The 20312-nt window shown below is 35.5% G+C and overlaps 1 pseudogene; it reads left to right on the top strand.

The window, feature by feature from the left end:
- The first annotated feature begins 284 nt into the window (after positions 1–284).
- On the top strand, positions 285–8966 carry LOC120183064 (annotated as a pseudogene).
- Positions 8967–20312: the final 11346 nt, after the last annotated feature.

The raw sequence follows: 20312 nt of genomic DNA, 5'->3' as shown, positions 1-20312 counted from the left end.
AAATAGTTCTTTCCAAGTGAATCATCGTCATTAATTTTTTATTATGTAATATTATATATGATTTAAAAAATAAATAATTAGATAATCAATACCTAACCTAAGTGACTAAATAATTAGTTTACTCATAGTAATGATAATAACATGAAAAATGGACACCAAAATGGGCTGTTTGAGTTTTGATACATTTGAGAAGGCTGAAAGGCCTGTTAATTCCTTCACCCAGAATTGACCATAAACAAATCCACAAATTACCAAGGGACTCCCTTAAGTCATTTTGTCAAAGCAGAAGTGCAGAAACCCTGCGAAAAGAGAATGCAAAATCTCCACAAAGCTTTGTTTTGAACCTCAACCATAACTCATGTCGCATGCACTTCATCTCCTTTCGAATAAAATTTCTGGTGAATTTTTATCTTCTTTTCTCATTTTGGGGTGTGTTGTTTCCTTTCATTTTCTTTACTTTTTGTTTGGTTGCCAAGAAAAAAAAAGAAAATGAAAGGAAATGTTTGTTCAACACGAGGTTGAGGGTTGTAATTAGTATCTCTTACACACATCCCAGTTTTCATTAATGGGTGTTTTTGCATTTTTAACTTATTCTATTTGGCCTTTCTTCCTTTTTTTTTATAAATATTTTTAGTCTTAATCTTATTCTTAAATTGTAATGACTGTTCTTGTTTGATTATATGAAATATTTTGTTGAATAATTCAAGATGACATGTTGAATTTGTTAGATCTGTGTTCTCTTGTTTTCTGTTGTTTTTTAGTTGCTTTTTTGAAAAGAGGAAAAATTAGTGAATTGTACAGTTGATATTAGCATCTAGAGTAAGTAATTTTCACTTGTGATGAGCCAAAGGAGAAGAATATCGTGTCTTGTTCCGTTTTTTTTTTGTCATTATGGTGTTGATGCCGGCAGTAGTGGATCCAGAAATATCTTTCATGGCCAATTATATTAACAATATAAATTTTTCGTACTAGGTACGGAGAAATAAAATTTTAGAGTTGGCACGATTCGTAAAATAGATAACTAACAAAAAGAAAATCGGACTTCAGGTGGGCAATAACACTTGCATCTGCCATTGGGTGTAGGTTAAATTAAAGTTAAATAGACTTAGATTGATATGTATTTGAAAGATTATTTGCTAATGTTGAAGTTTTGTTTTTATATTATCTAGATATGTAGAACTTTGTGAGGAAAGGGTTGATTACTCCCTCGAGGAAAGAGGAATTCCCTGACAAGATTTTTTTCTTGTACGCATGATTTGGTTGATACAAAACTTCATTTTTATTTTTTCTATTTAAAGGTGTTGTAACTTTTTGAAGATTGTTGTTCGTTGTGCGATTTATCTTAAGGTGGTTTCCGGGCTAGATTGTTTTTTTACTATACTTATTTGGATTTCCGGCAAGTGCTTTATGAGCAAAGAATTAGGTCCAGAGATAGATCTGCTTCTTAAATTGTTGTTTTCTTAACTTTGTGTCACTCAATACTGATTTGTTGTAGGTTATGGACCAACAGTCTGCAGATATCTCTCCTACTCGAGCATTTCTGGAAGTGGTGATACTTTCTCCGCGCACTTCCCATAGATACCACAAAATTTGCACATAGGAGAAGATTATATCTTTGAAATGTAGTTCGAGGGGAACACCTTTTTTGTGCAGAGCTGGTTCTAGTGGTCACAGGAGAAACCCTAACTTCTTGAGGCAAAGACATGGGTTTCAAGGGAAGAAGCCAAATGAAGAGAGAGAGAATATTTTTTTATAAGAATTGAAGACCTTGTTAAAAATCCCCTTCATGATTAATGAAACTCGTAAAGGAGCTCTTTAATCAGCATAAGGAGGAAAATAGTGCCTTAGACTTCATTAATAATATAAAGGATATATAAAATTTAAAACATCTAGAATAACCCCCTTACAAACAACCCAAAAACCAAAAACAAATACCCCTAACAACAACACTGAACTTAGCCTATTCCAACCTTAGCAAAGCCATCTGCCTCTATATTAGCTGTCCTAACAACCCATCTAATTACACCCCTGAGTCTTTAAGCCTATCAGCAATGTCCTTACAATTATAACATACACATCAGGACATTTATGAACATTCTTAACCCATTCCATTTCCACTTTACAATCACTTTCAATTATCAACCGACCCTTAATACACCCTCGAAAAGAATCAAAGAAAGATAAACCCTTTTGAACAACCTTTAGCTCCATCAAAGTAGGTGGACCCATACCAGAAGCCTTCTGGAAATAACCTAAAATCGAACCTGCATCATCTCTTAAAATACCAGTTATTCTACTTCTCTTCTAGTCACCGCTGGTTGCTGCATCCACATTCAATTTAATGAAGCCCTTAGGAGGAGGGGACCAAGAAAGCTTAGTGACAATCGATTTATTGAAGGATGAACATAAATCCCATAGGGAGTGGTCACTGATTAGAGAGTCCTTATGAATAGAAATCTCTTTGAACTTGGCTAAGAACCAAGAAGCAAGCCTAAATCTTGCTAAAAAATAAGTCGGTCTGGTTTATCTTCCCTCCTTCAAACACAATGGCATTCCTAAATTTTCAAATAGTCCAAAGAATGACGCCTGGAATAAAGGTCCAAATAACAAAATTAGATTTCAATTCTTCCCAAGCTAGAAGAAAGCTTTGAGCATTTTCATGAAAGCCCGAACTGAGTCTCCAATACTTCATGAATTTGTTCCATAATATCCACGCAACAGAACATGAAAAGAATAAATGAGAGGATGATTCCTTCGCCAACTTACAAAGTGGGCATAAAACATCCTCAATTCCCTTCACCCCTCTTTTAACCAATTATGTCTTCACTGCCAGCTTCTGAAGAACCACCTAGCACATGAAAGACTTCACTCTTGCAGGAGCCAATCCTCTCCACATGATGTTTCCAAAAATAAACCTCCTCTGAACCCAAGGAACACACCTTAACACATGAACTAACAGAATAGACACCAGCCCTATTACCTTTCCAGATTAGACCACCATTGGAAACTTTAGACAGGTTGTATTTAGAGATGATTAACATCTAATTTGACCATTGTTCAAATTCACAATCAGTCAAATTTCTCCTCAACTGTACATTTCAAAACCAGCCCATAGAATGAAACTCACCAAACTCAATTAATTTGCCACTCTTGTTTAAAGAAATGGAAAACAGTCTAGGGAAGATAACCTTGAGTGGAGAGTCTATCCCCCAAAGGTTTTGCCAAAACCGAATTAGCTCTCCATTACCAACTTGGATTCTACACAAGCTTCGAAACTTGGAACCAAATGAGTCTTCTTTAAAATGATTATTCACGATTGATTTCCATATCCAAGATGCTTGAGGTGGAACCTTACTATTGAACAATAAAAAGGACGAGTCAAGGTTGTATTTACTGCATATCATCCTTCACCGAACAGATTTCCTATCATTAGGAAACCTCCAAGACCATTTTCCTAAGAGAGCTCTGTTCATATTGTTTAGATCCAACACACCCAAACCTCACTCATTCTTATATTTATACACAGTGAACCATTTAACCCAATGAATCTTATTTTTTTTTAATTCCCCCTCCACATAAAAACTTAGACATAATGGAGTTAAGTTTTTTATTGACCGAGGAAGGAATCTTAAATAATGACAAATAATAAGTTGGAAGCGAATAAAGAACCAACTTTACCAAGACTAATCTCCCTACCAGTGAAAGTGTAGAAGCCTTCCAACCAGCAAGTTTCTTGTGGAAATTTTGAACAACCGGATCCGAAAGGGCTGAAGAATTCCTGTTTGCACCAAGAGGAACCCCTAGGTAATCTGAAGGAAAACAACCAACTGAACAACCAATAGTCCTCGCCCACTTCTCGACTTCCTCTTGAAGCGTATTAATACCAAACAATATTCTTTTCTTTAGGTTCAGTTGAAATCCATACATGACTTCAAAAACTCTTAGAACTCTCTTAGCATTTAATATATGCATCTTCGAAGCACCACAGAAAATGATGAGATCATCTGCTAATTGCAAATGAGAAAAGTTAACATAACCCTTATTCCTACCAATCTCCAATCCATAAAACAACCCCTCAGAAACCGGCTTGAGAAGCAATAAGTTAAGAAGTTCCCCAACTAAGTTGAAAAGTAGTGGAGAAAGAGAGCATCCTTGACGAAGACCCTTTGCCATTGGGAATTCCTTAGAAGGAACTTCATTGACCAAAACTGACACTAAGGCTATTGTAACACATTTTCTTATCCAACCGCTCTAATTGATTCTGAAGCCCATCTTCTTCATCACTTTAAAAAGGATATGCCAATCCATCGTGTCATAGGCCTTCTTGAAATCCACCATAAACACACATCCCTTAAGTCATTTTTTCCTCCAGAAGTCTACTCCCTCATTAGTAATAAGAGAACAATCCAAGATTTAACGACCTGAGATGAAAGCAAACTGCGTCGAACTGATGATATCACTAATGTAACTTCTTAATATCCTCGAAAGACACTTTGAAATGATCTTATACAAACATCCTACTAAGCTGATAGGTACATAATCATCTAAACCACCAATGTTGGAGCCCTTCAGAATGAGAGTAATGAAAGTGTGATTTATTCCATTTTCCATTCTTTCCCCAAATAAAAATTGTAGAAGAATTTCAGAATATCTTCCTTGAGATCAGACCAAAATCTTTTACAAAAACCCATATTTAATCCATCTGGCCCGGGAGCTTTATTATTGTCACACGAATTTAACTTCTCCCAAATTTCTTCCTATGAAAATTCTTTTTCTAAAAAAAGTCTTTGCTCTAAGGAAATTCTAGAAAAATTCAGCTTTATATCTTCTAATTCCAAGGTAGATCGGATATTACAAATTTTGAAGAAATGGTCCCTGACATTAGCCTTGATTATAGCCTGATCTTGGATAATCTCACCTTTGACATTAATAGTATTCATGAAATTCCTCTTCTTCCTAACTGAAGCACATGTATGAAAAAATCTTGTATTGTGATCCCCATCTTCCACTCATTTCGATCTCGATTTTTGGAACCAAATATGCTCTTGTATTTTATAAAGCCTCCATAATTTTGTTCACAAAGAATTCAACTTTGCTCCTTTTTCGCTCCCACTTAAATCTTGCATTTGCTGGAAATTTTCCTCTATCTTGTGAATTTTCCTTTCTAATTCTATAATCTCTGCACCTAGAAACTGATCTCTATTCCCAGTCCAATTTTTTATGGAAAATTTCATTTTTTTAGAATACTCAGAATTCCAACTCTTTTCTGATTTTTCTTACACTCTTGAATAGTAGAATCGACCAGCTTCTCAAAACCATCCTCATCCATCAAATAATTAAAAAGTCTAAAAGGTTTTTTACCCTAACATACTCCTCCATTCTCAATGATTATATCATTATGATCTGACACAAACCTGGGAAGTAAGGATTGAATAATTTCAGGAAAAGCTTCCAAGAAGTTAACATCAACCAAAAACCTGTCCAATCTTACAAAAGTGGGGATATCCTTATTGTTGCACCATGTGAACCTACCCCCATTCAAAGGTAGATCAATTAAACCTGTATGTTGAATAAAATGCTGGCAATCCCCATTGCATTTCTATTTTGAGCTCTCCCTACCTTCTCTTCTTCTAATAAGTATACATTAAAGTCCCCTCCTAAACATAAAGGAAGACTCTGTCCATTAAGGAACGAACATAGCTCCTAAAAAAACTTGCTTTCTCATCCTCAACTGAAGGCCCATAAATGTTAATGAAGCCACACTTAAGTTGATTTATTCGAAATTTCCCAAAAATGGCAATAAATCTTCTACTGATATACTGATCTTCCAATTCGAACATGTTGTCATCCATACAACACAATAAACCTCCTGAGGAACCAATAGCTGTGATTCTACAAACCCTTGAAGGTTATTCAACCCACTTCTTCTAAAAAAAGATCTCTGTAACTTCTGAGATTTGGTTTCTTGTAGCAAAAGTAATGAAGGACGGTTCTTTAAAACCAATTTTTGAACAACCCTCTATTTTTCATTTTTTCCCAAACCTCTAACATTCCATGAAATTATGACTAACTTTGTCTTCATTATTAATTAATCAATAATCTGGATACCCCCAATAAAAAACACCTTAGTTGGTCGAGCTCAAACCTTTCTCCAAGTTGATAATTTTCTCCAAAAAGGTTGTCTTCCCTTCCTTAAAATAGACCCTCAATAGCTCACTAATTTCCCATGTAGCTAAAGCTTTCTCTAATAGTTCTGAAAAGGCTGACGAGGATACTGTTGTAATGGTCACCTGATATAAGGCTTCCCTTAACAATAATCTTTTAGATCTTCTGTTGAATGTCTTTGATTTGAAACCAGAACTGCCATCTTATGAGAACCACCCTTCAATCTCACTATCCAAGCTCCTGTCAGCTTTTTTTCTCTCAATAGTAGCTTCCACACAACTTTCCTTATTTAATTCTGCTACCAAATTAACTGGTTGAACTAAACTTAAGTCCATATCATTTTCATTCTTCCTACCTAAGACTCCCTCTATTTCAGAGTTTACATTCTGTTCATTCTTGAACCAGTATTTTCTCTCCCTAAACCTTTTATAAACCCTTTTATAGCTGTAAATTATTCTCCTCTCCATCATTCACTTTTTGTAGATAATAGACTTTTAGATCGATAAAACGATCTTCCCCTAGAACTCATCTCTTCAAAATCTGCAGTAAACCCAACCAACATTAGGTTTGCTTCTGGATTCACTACTCCAACACGATCAGTCAAACAAGTATTTGAATTCTTACCATTATCTTTTTCCTCTTTACTCCCCCACTTTGTTTCTCCCTAAATTCTGATAGTCTGACACTCCACTTTTAATATCTTTCTCATCTTTGCTAAAAATTGGAAAGTATTGTTCCCCACCCACTCCAACAAAACCATAAGAAGCACCCTGGTCAAACCATGTGTCTACCTTTAGTTTGCTATTCTCTATTGACCGATCTGAACCTTCCTCACTGTTTGATTTTCCCTTGACATCTTTCTCATCGGACAATCTCTCCAATATGTCTTCCATCAGAACCAACCACCGACGATTTACTAGGAAAAGACATCGGAATCTCATACGCCTATACCAACTTAATACTCACTTTGAAAGACCTTCCATATAATCCAAGAGTGATCACCTCCGGGACATCAAAAGGGCTCGCCACCCTAATCAGAACCCTCGCCATCGAGAGGTCCTCCCTATTTTTTGTGGCATCATGGATGTCTTCCACCGTCCCCTATCTCCCTACTAACCATTCGAAAAATGAATTCTACCAGCATAAAAGAGGGACAACAAATAATTCTACCAGACATAATACAATTGGAACACCATCTTCATTCAACAAGAGTGCCAATCAGTCAAACCAGAAGTCTAATTCATCTTTCTTCTTCAACCATGCCTCCATCATCTCTTCATTCGATTTGAAAGTTACTGCAAAAAATTCCAAGCATATCCCCATCTAGCAATCTGAACACCATATCTTTCATTAGGTAAAGCCTTTTGAACCAACTCTAGCTCAAAATAATGTTTAATGATACCCGTTAATAACCTTTTGACCCAACTTGAACTCTCATAAGGGATATGCATTTCCCAAATATTTTTCTTACCTTTCCCCTGTTAAGACCTCCATTTGTCATCTCCCTATGTTTCGATACACTCCTCTTCACTCTGTTCGACATTAAAGCATCCTTATAAGATCTTTCGTCCCTTAAACTCCTGCTAATATCATATTTCTCCTTTGACTTTGGTGTTTCTTCTGTATTCATCTTTGAAGCAATAATCAAAGATCTTTTCATCCCCACTGTCCTTGAACGAGCGTCCTTGTATCTTGCAACTCCAACTGTAATTCTTCTCCCATCTATCCATGAGCCGTTTAAGTTATCTATTACCATTTTCAAACCTACCTCGTTACCGAACTACACAAATACGAATGTGGAGAATTTGTATTTTGGATTTCTTGTTTCGCTGGGAATGAATACTCTCTCTACAAGACCCTAGAAGAGAAATAATTCTCTTAACACTCATCTTGAAACTCTTTTACTTAGATTATCGACGAAAGCAATCCAGACTTCATTGAAAAATGACTTTCCTTTCAACTTTTCTCTCTCTACATCTTTATCTCTCTCACTTATATTTTTTTTAAATAAGCAAGTATTCCAGAGAGAGAGAATATTGAAAATCTAGATGAATCTGAAATGATATCTTCAAAAAATGGACCGTTACTCTTCCTTTCTACTTCCCCAAAATTTCAAGCCACTGTAGCCCCAGGTCAAAGAGAGAAGGAGATTGTGGAGTTTTTTAGGAAGGTCCAAGCTGAGCTTTGAGAAAGAGTTGTAGTTAAAGAAAAAAAAGATAATTGAAGCCTCACAGGGAAAGAGCAAAGAGAGTGAAACAGTTGATTATCTCCTTAAGCTATTGAGGAAGCACTTAGTCGAACAATGTAAGAAAAACAACAGCAGAGACTTGAATTTAGACAATGCAGAAGTGAATGGCTCTTCCAGTGAAGATAAAAGTTCAAACAATAGAGCTAGGAGTTAGACCAAAGAATCCTATACCCCTAATTTAAGCATACCAACATCAAATTTCCGACGAAAGTCACCTGTTCTGCTACTTTATTCATATAGGAAGAGAAATTTGAGTTTGGAGTCACATCATGCAGCTGATCATGTACGTGAAAATGAAATAGAGAAGGAACTAGAGTCTGAGTCTAAACCAGAGCTTGAGCTTGAGACTGAACTAGTATATCAAGAATCTGATGTATTGGATGACTTTTTGGAGGATGTTGATGAGAAAGACAGAGAACAACAGAGTGAACATGAGGATTTAAGTGCATTGAAGCTGCCAGAACTCAGGGCACTTGCAAAATCTTGTGGGTTAAAGGGGTTTTCCAGAATGAAAAATGGTGATTTGATGACATTACTTCGTAGTCTGGGCTAATTAATGAAGCCAAGAACTAAAGATCACTAGAATTTTGATAGTTGTGATTTGTGAGAATCTCATTTTGATTTTCATACTAATTTTCTGCACTCAACATGCTATGGATATTTTGATATAGTACTGTGCAGTGTCATAGTTATTTCAAATTTATTCCACGAATTCTGTACTCAACATGCTTCAGCAGTCTCATTATGCTCTTCTTAAATTCTATTTTTCCCTTGGGATCCTTATGTTTTGCTTGCAATCCTAAATGTTACGATGTTACCCTGGTGTTGCAAACATCAAGATTTCAAACTCTTAATCTTATTTAAATGACCAATGTTTAAATCTCAATACATCAATTGATTGCTTGTTGAGTGTTGATATTTTTAAAATATTGTTGACATTTTTTAATATTTTTACATAAATTTTTAAGAAATGTGTTCTAGAAAATTTTGGGATTTTTTGGCCCAATAGGCCACCCTATTTTTTTATTTAGCCCAATAGGACACTCATTTTTTATTTTGGAGAATACAACAAAAGTTACAATGATTCACGAATTCATCACTTCGACGTGATGAGTTCGTTGAGATATATTATTTTAATGTACACGAATGATTGAGTCCCACGTGAGCCATTTATTTATTAAAATTAAAGCGATTCGTCACTGAATCTATTTAATTTTTTTAATAAAAATTATAAAATTAATTTTAATAATAAAAATGGAAAAAATAACTTGTCACCTTGAGGTGACGAATTTCTTTGAATTCAAAAAATGTAGTCGTTGGTCAACGGGTAACAGCAACGGTCACATGACAACTATCACCATGGAACTCATCACCTCGAGATGACGAGTTCTTCCAGATTAAATTTTAAAAAATTAATTAATTAAAAAGTAAAGTAATAATTTTATTAAAAAACTGCTTTTACAATCTAATATGTACATAATATAATTTATTTATATTTTCGAAGTTCTTGATAATGTTGAGGAGTGGTTGAATGATAATGGTGCGAGACTCATCGAGTATGTCGAGATCATTAGCCTTGATTGTCGTCGTTGTCATCATCGTCGTCTTCATTATCTTTATCTTCATCTTGGTTTGGTTATTCAAAAGGAGGTGTAGTTAACACACTCTGAGATCCACCTTCGAAGTATGGTGATTGACTTATGGTATTTGACACCATCATTGTCGTTACTGAATTGACTTGGCTACCTTGTTGACTGTATAGGATATGGCTACCTTCGAAGTAGTGTGTTGCATTGCATCCCATGACGGAAGCAAAGAAAATTGTAAATATTAATTATAAAAGTTACTATATAAAGTTAAATAATTTCAAAAATAATAAAAAATAAATAATATTAATCGTATATCAACCGACGATGTCGATCATCATCCGTATATTGATTTTAGTAGCACCTGACAACTTTGTCTTGATTATTTTAAGGCTCCATCTAAAAAATATAAAAATAAAAAAATGATTAAAAACAAATAAAAAATAAATTTAGTTAAAAAAGTGAAGTTAAAGAATTTCCTTTCAGCGAGAGGAAACTTAATTGGGGTTGTTGTAATTGGCATAAAAAATGGAAATCGATACCAATCCCAAGACTTTGCAATATTAGCAGCCTACTACATCGGCTTTTCAGCCCCGTTGGACGATTACAACCTTGCAAAGCTCCCGGTACAAAAAGGCTAAAATTCCTGAGCCCCAACTGGTATTACGACACTCATCGAAATTATTTAATATAAGGAGATATTGAGTGTGCACCAAATTATCATATTTATCATGTAATAATATCCATCCGATCAGTTGGAGCAGATATGCTCGGGATGCAAAAATAACCTCATCCTTGGTAGAGTCGTCCGCCACTTGAAATTCGGACTCCAACCACGTCATTCGTATCTGATAGTAGTCCATGACCTCGAATAGTGGCTATCTTCTCAAAACTTCTTGTAACAAAGCGATGAGGTGGTAATTGTTTCACCTGACGACGACAACAACATTGACATGAACACCGAGTTGGTAAGCAACGTCTTCCAAAGTAATCGTCGCTTCACCACTCGGGAAATGAAAGTGTGCGTCTCGGGCTCCAACGTTAAATCAGAGCCGAAATCAATGCCAGGTGCACCTTAAAGCCACGTAAAAATATGGCTGGATATGGACCGAATTGCTGAAGATATATCACCATCCGCTTATGTGGATCTCTCGATATCATCCCGCATTGATGAATGCTTCATTCTTCTTTTGGACGGAGTTCGATCGACGAAAAATGAACAGTATCGAGGTGTAACATTTCTTCTTGGGAAGCCATTTTTCGATTTTTTTCTTCAAAAATTAAGAAATTTTCTCAATTTTTTGTAACATTGGATGGTAAAAAACTTAAACCTCAAACCCCAAATTATAGCCCTAATCCCAACTATCGAAATGATTTTTCCTTAAAAGGTGAAATTTTGAAAACCACATTAATTCTTAATTATCCTCTTTCAATTGATTTTTAATTTAAAAACAAATGCGATTTAAAAGACCTCTTGTTTCGAAATATTTTGTATTTTCTTTACGATAGCAAAAAATACGGTTCAAAGAGTCGCCACCAATCCTTGATTAGGGTGTGATTGGGCTCCCACAAATGTTTTGTCATTTTAAATAAAAATTAATTTTAACTAAAACAACAAATTGTGATTTACGTTACCAAAAAATGAGTTCGGGAGTCGGTTACGTTCGGGGAAGGATTAGCACCCCCACAACGCCCTAAATCGGTACCTAGTCGATTAATTAACGTCTTTGCAATGAACTTTACAAATTCAAACTTAATTTGATTTTTGATCCCATAAAACAAAGATGTGAATTTAATAATATTCAAAAGCACCCAAATAAATTAAATTAAAATTACCAAGTTGTTTTATAAAGATAAAGAATGTTCGATTATTTACAAATATCGAGACCAGATCTTAGAAGCTATAACAACTTTTTCTCGATAAATTTAAATAGCCGAACTTTTATTTTTCTTCCATTCCCAAATTTTAAAGTGATGGATCAATTTTTAGGCATCACTAATGTGATACACTTTTATTTTAAAATCATTAAAAGAAGACCTCAAATGCGTTATGACAACCCACTTAAAACAATTTTAAATTAAAAATGTATTACCCTTAATCCAATTATGTAATATGTTGAGTTATGCAAATGAGGTTACCATGCGAATCGTGCAAAAAAAGGATCTCATGTGACTAAGCATTCATACGAACCTACACATTCTAAAAGCACTCATGAACCTGTACTAAATTAGTTAACAAATATCCATTATTCATACATGTACCGTATTTTGGTAAATGAACGAAAAACATGCCAATTTCACACAACCATATCATGTATTTAATATATATGCTAACATGAAGGGATTATAACATACATTCACATAACCAAGCATTAATATAAAAGTACGTACGCATACACAATGAAAACATAATTAGATGAACCAAAATAAAGGAAGAAAAAAACGTAGGATCATACAACCAAAGTTTTTTTAAAAATAAATAAATAAATAAAAATTCAAAGTCAAATATAAGATTTGAAACATGGTGGCAATGAACTAAGGATTTCAACGGGCAGGTTCAAAATCAAATCAATTATATACATATAAAGAAACAATTAAATACCATTAAAGCATGAAATATAAACATTAATAGATAAATGCAATATATAAAAAGGCTTAAATATGGAATACATGAAATAAATATCATAAAATGAAATACTAAAATTAAACATACAAAAATGAAATAAAACATGGAGTTAAATAACAAGGGAACTGTGGCTAATTTGTAACAATGACAAAATCAAAGACAAAAGTCAAAAGTCAAAAACCTCTAAAAGGGGACTAACTTGTATTAAAACTAAGAGTGGGGGAGCCCTTGCATAATAAAACCACAATGTCAAAATAAGCAATTCCAAACCTAGATAAAAATGACACTTCTGGAGGCACTTAATTAAAGCCACTAAATGAGGTTTTAAAACAAAACCTAACCCCAATTAAATTATTATTTTTTCCCTAATTACTCTCCCTTCAGTGTCATTTCTCTCAACCCTTTCCCATGGCCGACTCTCTCTACTTTATCTCTTTTTCTTTCATATTTCGCTATCTTCCCTCAATTCCGGCTAAATCCTGGAATCACCATAACTGCCATCGAACAAACACCTCGGTGAGGGGCTAATGATCTAATGAATAGACTACATTCCGAACTCAAACTCTGAGAACAACCCCGAAACCCATAAAAAATGACCTCCTTTTCTACCCCTCAATAGAAACAAACGTTCATCACCACTTATGGGCTCCGACAAGGGGCCGAATTAGTGTGAAACTCGACATATAACAAAACCTGGCCCAAAACTCCCAAAGAAAAATGAGCAGCCTCCTAAAAGACAATCTAGGTGATGAGAAGGTTACCTCTGATTTGGAAGCTTCTCTGCCCCGATATGAGACAAAATTGCTCTACAAAAGAAATGGTAGGCTCTTTGTTTTCTCCTTTTTCTGTTTGAATTTCCTTCGAATTTTTTATTTTTGTTTGATACCTTGCTGCTGCTGTAAGGAATTTTTTGATATCCTCCTTTCTTTGAGAAAGATGGTTGGTATATGAATGGTTGTTCGTGGTTGATGATAATTTTCTTTCTCGTTGGTTTCTTTTTCTTTACATTTTCTTTTAAAATAAACACACACACACACATTGTAGAAATCCAAATGAAAGATGATGAACACCTCAAAAAAATACTGCTATTGTTTTGAAAGAAAATGGGGAAAACCCCTGTTACAATGTCCTTTTTGCTAGGAATCCTCCTCTCGTTTCTTCTATTCCCTCTGCCACTACCTTTTTTCTCCCTTTTTCTGGCTGTGTAATCTCTCTTCCAGTTTCCAGTAGTTAATTTTTATTTCAAAACAGTTTCCTCATTACTCACGTATCCCTCCACATTTCCTGTTTCTTAACTTCCCATAACCATTTTTATTTTACAGGGAATCTTCATATGGCCTACTTTGCTGGATCATTGGATAGGGCCTTCAGCTGGTTTGGGTTCTTCTTTAAGCCCAGCATTGCTTCGGGTCTACTCTGACTCAGCCCCAGATAAATCGAGTATCTACAGCTGCCCCTCTTTGCTCATTGTCGTGTAACGAGAATAGAGAAAAGATCAAAAGATGATTGAATTTGTCCAGCCATGAGAACTTCAAAAGATTAAATCACTCATTGTTACATCGGGTTAAATGAGACTTGAAAAACCTTTAAATGACATGCCCGCTCCCTATTCCTTTAGGGAATGTAAGACTCGAACAATCTTCAGCAAATGTGTCTGCTCCCTATTAGTTCAGGGAGTATAAGACTCAAACAATCTTCAATAAACGGATCCGCTCCCTATTCGTTCAGGGAGTATAGAAACTCGAACAATCTTCATAAAACGGGTCCGCTCTCTATTCCTTCAGAGAGTATAGAACTCGAACAATCTTCAACAAACGGGTTCGCTCCCTATTCTATCAGAGAGTATAGGACTCGAACAATCTTCAACAAACGGGTCCACTCTCTATTCCTTCAGAGAGTATAGAACTCGAACAATCTTCAACAAACGAGTCCGCTCCCTATTCTATCAGAGAGTATAGAACTCGAGCTTCATAAAATGAGTTTCCTTCACTAATCTTCCGTGAAGGCTTATGATGATTTGCTTCACTACTCTTCCGTGAAGGCTTAAGTTTGAATTGCTTCACTGTTTTTTCGTGAAGGCTTAAAATTGACCTATTTCGAAGGTCAAACCTGAAAGTCAAACATTACCAATCATTAATGTATGTTTGAAAAATATTATACTCAAAAATTTAGAATTTGAGAAAATTTCTGAAAATCCATCTCTATCGTGAAAACTTGTCTGAAAGTCATTGGATATGTGAATCTACTTTGGCTCAGTTGTCTTCTAAACATCATTCTTTTCAAGATTTCAAAACTAGTTATCCTCATCTTGGTGCTTTCATATCTTCAATCTTCAACTATCCCTGGGAAACCTGTAGATATTTAAGCCATCATGCAATTATGAATGACATGATCCTATTCATGTCTAAAATGTATGCAATTATGCAATTTAATGCGTTTTCTTCTTCTTCGAAGGAACTCTATCGCCTTTTGATCTCAATGGAACTTGGTTTCTCATTGGGCACAGAACATTTGACCAGTTCACCCCAGCCAACAATCTCAATTCCATATCTCTCTGCTTAACAGGACCTTGACTTATTTCTATCTTTAAACCTGCCATTACCCATGACCAACTTCTTGATTAACGACAATCTCTTTGGGTTATCTTTTAATAGTGAGATTTTCTATGAATTTTGAGGTTTTAGTTTCCCGGAGCCACACAAGCTTACATGTTTAAACCATTGTCAGCTTCAAAATACTTGCATTTTCCAAAACCTTTTGCACAATAATACAAAATGTTCTTATGTACTTCAAGTTAAGCTATATATTTTAACTTTTCAAAATAAGATGCTTACAAAAAGGGAAATTAACAAGAAAAGACATCTCTTTATTTATATAAATGCATAGAATTTTTAGGTAACCACATGGCAAACTTTTAACGGGAAGCAGTAAAAGAACAAAGGAGTAGGTGTATTCAAATATGAATAATGCAAATGTTTTTGAACTGGCACACCGTTAGAATATCTTGAGTGTAGCTTCTGTCAAAAGGATCTCCAAAATTGTGATGATGTTTAAGAGTGTGAAGCTACTTCTAAACTTCCAAATCTCCCATCATTGGATGCCCTAAACCAGTATTGAATCTCATGTGCATTCAATTTTCCCCTGGTTATTTTCATCGAGACTCATTAATCTTTAGTCTCAACCCTGATCGTCAACTGTCATTGTTACTACCCACATCAAAAGCTCTTTCTACTTCTAGAATCAATTCAGAACCTCCACCATGCACGAATTCTGAATTTAAAACTCAAGTCTCCCTTTACGGATTTTCAACTTGAGACCTCCTTTGGTTTCAAGACGCCCTTTTCGGGTTTTCATCTTGAACCCCCTTTTATTTCTTTTTCTTTTTCTTTTTTTCATCATTTTTTCTTTCTTCTTTTTTCATTTTTTCATTTTTTTCAATTTTTTTTTTCATTTTTTCATTTTTTTCAAATTTTTTTTTTCATTTTTTCATTTTTTTCCCTTTTCCTTTTTTATTTTTCCCTTTTCCTTTTTTATTCTTTACATTTTTCATTTTCTTCTTTTTTCATTTTTCATTTTTCATTTTTCATTTTTCATTTTTTCATTTTTTAATTTTTCCTTTTCTTCTTCAAGCGAAATATCTCTTAAAAGCGTCAGAATTCACTGAATAGGGTAATTCCGATCCGTCCATTTCAATTAAGACTAGAGCTTCCTCAGAAAAGGCTTTATTGACAACACAAGGTCCTTCCCAATTGGACATCCATTTTCCTCAGAAATCTTTCTGAGTAGGCAAAATCCTTCTAAGCACCAAATCTCCTTCATGGAATTCTCGAAGGCGAACTTTCTTACCATGTGCTCGTATCATACGTTTTTGGTACATCTGACCATGACAAATAGCTTTCAATCTCTTTTCTTCAATCAAATTCAATTGGTCATACCTAGCTTGTACACATTCTGCCTCATTTAGCTTCACCTCTGACAAAATCCGAAGTGAGGGAATTTCCACCTTAATAGGTAAGACAACTTCCATCCCATATACCAGAGAAAATGAAGTTGCCCCAGTTGACGTCCGTACTGAAGTTCGATAAGCAAACAGAGAAAATGGCAACTTCTCATGCCAATCCTTATATGTCTCAGTCATCTTCTCTATGAGCATTTTGATGTTCTTATTAGCCGCCTTTACTGCCCCATTCATCTTTGGGCGATAAGTGGTGAAATTATGATGCTTTATTTTGAATTGCTTACACACCGAATCCATCATCTTATTGTTTAAATTCAATGCATTATCGGAGATAATCCTGTCTGGCAAACCGTATCTACAAATGATCTCCTTTTTCAAGAATTTGCATATTGTTGACTGGGTAACATTTGCGTAAGAAGCTGCTTCTACCCACTTGGTGAAGTAATCTAAGGCTACCAGAATGAAACGATGACCATTTGAAGCTTTGGGCGAAATTTGTCCAATAACATCCATGCCCCACATTGAGAATGGCCACGGAACTGTCATCATATGCAACGGATGAGGAAGAGTATGTATCTTATCTCCATAAATCTGACATTTGAGACATTTTCGGGCATAATTAATACAGTTTGTTTCCATAGTTGACCAATAATACCCAAATATCATAATATGCCTAGCCATAACATGTCCATTAGCATGGGTACCACATATTCCTTCATGCACTTCTTCGAGAATCAACTTGGCTTCTTTCGTGTCAACACACCTTAACAAAACCTGATCCAGACTTTTCTTGTATAAAGTCTCATCATCAAGCACATACCCTGATGCTATTCTTCATAGTTCTCTTATCATTCTCAGTGGCCTATTCTGGATAACTCTGATACCTTATATATTGCAAGATATCATAATACTAGGGGTTTCCATCTTCTTCCTCTTCAATATTAAAATAATGGGCTGGATACTCATAAGCCTTCATTTTAGTGGACATCATATTTGAATGCTCGTCCATCTTAAATGCTGCTGCCAGTGTGGCCAAGGCATCTGCCATTTGATTCTCTTCTATGGGGAGGTAATTGAAAGTTACTTCTTCAAATTCTTCAACAAGTTCCATAACAAACTTACGATATTCTACAAGCTTAGGATCTTTTGTCTCCCATTCTCCCCTGAGCTGGTATATCACCAAAGCTGAATCCCCATACACCTTGAGCATTTTTACTTTGCGTTCAACAGCAGCTCTAAGACCCATAACACAAGCTTCATACTCGGCCATATTGTTTGTACAATCAAAATTAAGCCGACTGGTGAAAGGATAATGCTTTCCCTCCGGTGAGACCAAAATTGCCCCGATTCCATGTTCCATGGCATTTGAAGCACCATCGAAGTTCAACTTCCAATATTTACTAGTGCATGCAATTGTTTCTTCCATTGAAATAGCCATCAAATCCTCATCTGATAAATCAAAGCTCAACGGCTCATATTCTTTTGAAGCCCTACTTGCAATGAATTCCGCTATAGCACTTCCTTTAATTGCTGTCTGGTTTACATACTGGATGTCAAATTCGGACAATAGGATATGCCAACGAGCTAATCTTACAGATAACGCAGGCACACCCATAAGATACTTCAAGGGATCAAGCTTGGATATAAGCCAAGTAGTATGATACAACATATATTGCCTAAGCCTTCGGGTAGCCCATACTAAAGCGCAGCACAACTTTTCAATTGGTGAGTATTTTGTCTCACATTCAGTGAACTTCTTGCTGAGATAATAGATAGCCCTTTCTTTCTTCTCAGTTTGGTCACGTTGCCCCAGCACACACCCCATAGAATTTTCATAAACTGATGAATAAATGATCAATGGTTTGCCTGAGATGGGTGGCGTTAAGATTGGAGTACTCAACAAATATCTTTTCACTGCTTCAAAAGCTCTTTGACAGTCCTCACTCCATTCCCCTGAGTTATTCTTGCGAAAAAGGCGGAATATGGGATCATACTTTTCAGTCAACTGTGAAATAAACCGAGCTATATAATTCAATCTCCCCAAAAATCATCTGACCTCTTTTTTGTGTTCGTGGGGGTGGCATGTCTTGAATAACTTTTACTTTATATGGGTCTATTTCAATTCCTTTTCGGATTACTACGAATCCCAAAAGCTTTTCAGATGTCACCCTAAAAGTACATTTATTTGGGTTGAGTTTTAGCTGGCATCTTCTTAGTCTTTTAAAGAGCTTTCTCAAACTCACAATGTGTTCTTCCTCTGTCTTGGCTTTGACAATCATATAATCGACATAAACTTCTATTTCTTTATACATCATGTCGTGAAATAACGTCACCATGGCCCTTTGATATGTTGCCCCTGCATTCTTCAATCCAAACGACATTACTTAATCCAAACGACATTACTTTATAACAAAACGTTCCCCACATGGTAACGAACATTGTTTTTTCCATATCTTTAGGGTTCATCATAATTTGATTGTATCCAGAGAAACCATCCATAAAAGAGAACAAAGAATTTCCAGCAGTATTATCAACTAAAGTGTCTATATGTGGTAAAGGAAAATTATCTTTTGGACTAGCTCGGTTGAGATATCTGTAGTAGACACACATTCAAACTTTCCCATTCTTCTTCGATACTGGGACAATATTCTCCACCCATTCAGGATATTTAGCCACTTTAAGAAACCCGGCATCAAATTGTTTCTTCACTTTCTCTTTAATCTTGAGAAGCATATCGGGTCTTATTATTCTCAGTTTTTGTAGTACCGACTTACATTCAGGCTTTATTGGCAGCTTGTGGACAACCAACTCTGTATCTAAACCCGTCATATCTTCGTATGACCAAGCAAACACATCCTTGTATTCTTGAAGCAATTCTATCAAATCATGTTATCCTCCAACTGACAGAGTGGTACCAATGTTTATTTATCTCTTATCCTCATATGTCCCCAAATTTAAAATCTCAGTAGGCTCTTTATGAGGCAGAATCTGCTTATCTTCATTTTCCACAATTTTCAGCAATTTAGAAGGTAGTACACATCCCTCATCATCATCACAATCCTCGATTTCCCCTTGCATATAGGCTTCTCAAAATCAATCTTCGGGTCAGGGTCATTAGCATTCATATTATTGATATCCGAGCTCCTAAAAAAATAATAAAAGAGAAGATATATATACATAGATACACATGGGATTATCTTTTCCCATATAAATAAATAGAAAAGAATAAATACATACATATATACAACAAAGAATGAAAAAAATGCATGGGAGAATGTTTGCCATTTTGAACTAACAAAATGCATCTTTTATTGAAAGTGAACGAAAACAAACAGCTCAACCCTTTACATGAAATCACCTATGCCCCAGGGTATGAACAACAGGGAGAAAGTTCCAGTGCATTACTCTGTAAAAGATTTGTAAACTACAGGCAGTTCTTCCGCGGTCCAATTGTTCAACACAAAGCCCGACGGTGTAGGGTAAATGCCCGTAGCTCTCATTTCCTCAAACTCACCATCAGTTATAACATTAATGCCTAAATCTCCTAAGGCTTTATCAACCATCACTTCATTATTCCTTGAATTCCCTTGAAATATATGCCCCCTCAGATATGAAAATGTTGCTCAAAGGCGGGAAGGTCATGGGTTCCCAGCTAAGGTCTTCACCAGCCAATCTGACCTTTCTCATTTCCTGACCCTTCATAATTCCCCTCAACTTATCCCTCGGAGT

The sequence above is a fragment of the Hibiscus syriacus genome, unplaced genomic scaffold, assembly GCF_006381635.1.
Source record: "Hibiscus syriacus cultivar Baekdansim isolate YM2019G1 unplaced genomic scaffold, ASM638163v2 tig00112738_pilon, whole genome shotgun sequence".
In the NCBI taxonomy this organism is placed as follows: domain Eukaryota; kingdom Viridiplantae; phylum Streptophyta; class Magnoliopsida; order Malvales; family Malvaceae; genus Hibiscus; species Hibiscus syriacus.
This window is presented reverse-complemented; position numbering and strand designations above follow the sequence as displayed.